Source organism: Salvelinus sp. IW2-2015, unplaced genomic scaffold (genome assembly GCF_002910315.2).
Source record: "Salvelinus sp. IW2-2015 unplaced genomic scaffold, ASM291031v2 Un_scaffold1909, whole genome shotgun sequence".
NCBI classification, from domain to species: domain Eukaryota; kingdom Metazoa; phylum Chordata; class Actinopteri; order Salmoniformes; family Salmonidae; genus Salvelinus; species Salvelinus sp. IW2-2015.
Genome location: NW_019943269.1, coordinates 72,062 through 74,014, shown reverse-complemented (window position 1 = coordinate 74,014; position 1,953 = coordinate 72,062). Strand labels below are relative to the sequence as shown.

Genomic DNA, 1,953 nt, shown 5'->3' with positions numbered 1-1,953 from the left:
CAGATGGTATATCATAGTAGGGTCATAGACCCCTACACTAATTCTGTCATCCTCAGACAAATTTAAAACTTTTTCACTGTGATTTGGTAGTGACACATTGCTTGGGGTGGTAAGGAATTCAGGTAAACATTTCAAATATGCAGTAAGTGTTTAAATAATATGCTGTATATACCTACCTGACCTACATTGGAAGACGTGTGCTGAAAGTTTTGGGGGAAAATAGGACACAAATTACATATTTTTTTCAACCCCCACTTCTGTAGAATGACCCACATACTGTTCATCTATATTTAGCAGTTACAGGTGCCTTAACAGTCTAGCCTATGTCATCACTATTTGTTGATTTGATTGTTGGATTAAAGAAGGCATAGGCAATGGTGTAAAGTAACTATGTAAAAAATATGTTGAAGTAGCCTACTACTTTAGTATATTTATACTTTTACTCAAGTAGCATTTTACTGGGTTACTTTCCCTTTTACTTGAGTCATTTTACTCAATGACAACTGGGTAAACTACTTTTTCCACCTCTGGGCCTTGGTAGCCTTGCCAATCGAAGTTATATCATATGAACCAAAGTTGATCACATTCACATTTTCTCCAAACACAAATACATTGGTTCAGGCTATAAATACATAATGTTACCACCACTTTGTTTCCCCTGGCCAGATGAGACAGGGTCCATAGAGGCCTACAGTTGATCAGACTGACACAGCAGGTCAGATCGCTAACATTTAGGTGTAGGCTGCTACAACACTGCTGTAAAGAGTTTTGCCTGTGTCTGATGGGAGTAAATTATTTTCCTGTCCCATGCCTGACCTGCACGACCTGTGATTTGGTGGTGTGGCATTTTTTTTCCTCCTGATGGTAACCAGGTGAAATTTCGGAACCTAGTTGTAGGAGAGATTTAAGGGTTACCCCGTTGCCTGGGTCAAGTCAACTGACCAGTTGGGCAAGTTGAGACTGCTTTAAAGTTGCACCAGGTGACAAAAATAAATACATGAAAACAACAAAGCTATAAGGAATTCCAGTAGGTGTAGCTTAACATTTATATTTCTGGTTCATCCCCATTGTTTAAGTGAAATGCGGACAATTTATGACATTTATGGCAGCATAATTGAGCCTGCTCTGTGGTTGTCCAATAAACAGGGGATTGCGGTTAAGGATTAATGGAGTGATCAGCCTACCACTGGCTGGGTTCTACCTGCAGGGAGGAGCTCACAGCCTGCAATAAAAGCCGGCTGATTCCATGTAGTACGTAGAAGGCTTGGAGGTTTTCGCGCAGTAATAATGGAGTGATCAGCACTATCACTTTTTGGCTGTGGTTCTACTTGCAGGGAGATTGCTCACACAGCTGCAATAGACCACGCACCGTGTTAACTTGTATTTCACATGATTTAGCTCGGGTTGATGTTCTATAGGAAGCTGCTTTGGATGGTTTTTTCCTGCGCAGTAACTTATATGTGTTCCGGTGACTTAGTTCGACAGGGGTTGAGTAATAATGAAGGAGTTGAAAATAACTCTGAACGATTGTGGCTTTTCGTCATCTTTCGTCATTAATTTAGTGGGAGTATCATTTGTACACAATTTCTTGACTGTGGCATGACGTGCTGAACAAGTAATAAAAATTAAATTTTGTGCTTCCTCATAAACTGTGAACTATGGTACGTTAAGTGAGTTGTTTCATTACTCTGGTCGTTCTTGTCCTCGTCGGCGGTCGACATGAATCGCAGAAAGCTGCAGACTGCATGATTGTACATCCTCAACGTGCTTTTTGCAATTGCAGACGTCGGTAAGACATTTCTGACTTGTGTAGTTTCTCTTCACTTGTTGGTAGGCTGCCTACTACACCGTGTTCAATGGCGCATCATGCAACAATGTTATGAATTCGTCGAATTATTTTCAGGACATGCTCACTTAGGCATATATTTACATTTCTCCGCAAGTATATTACAT

General features: G+C 40.6%; 1 pseudogene; it reads left to right on the top strand.

Annotated features, from left to right (window-relative positions):
• Window positions 1-1,185: 1,185 nt before the first annotated feature.
• Window positions 1,186-1,953, top strand: part of LOC112072386 (metalloproteinase inhibitor 2-like) — a 4,799-nt pseudogene continuing 4,031 nt past the window's right edge.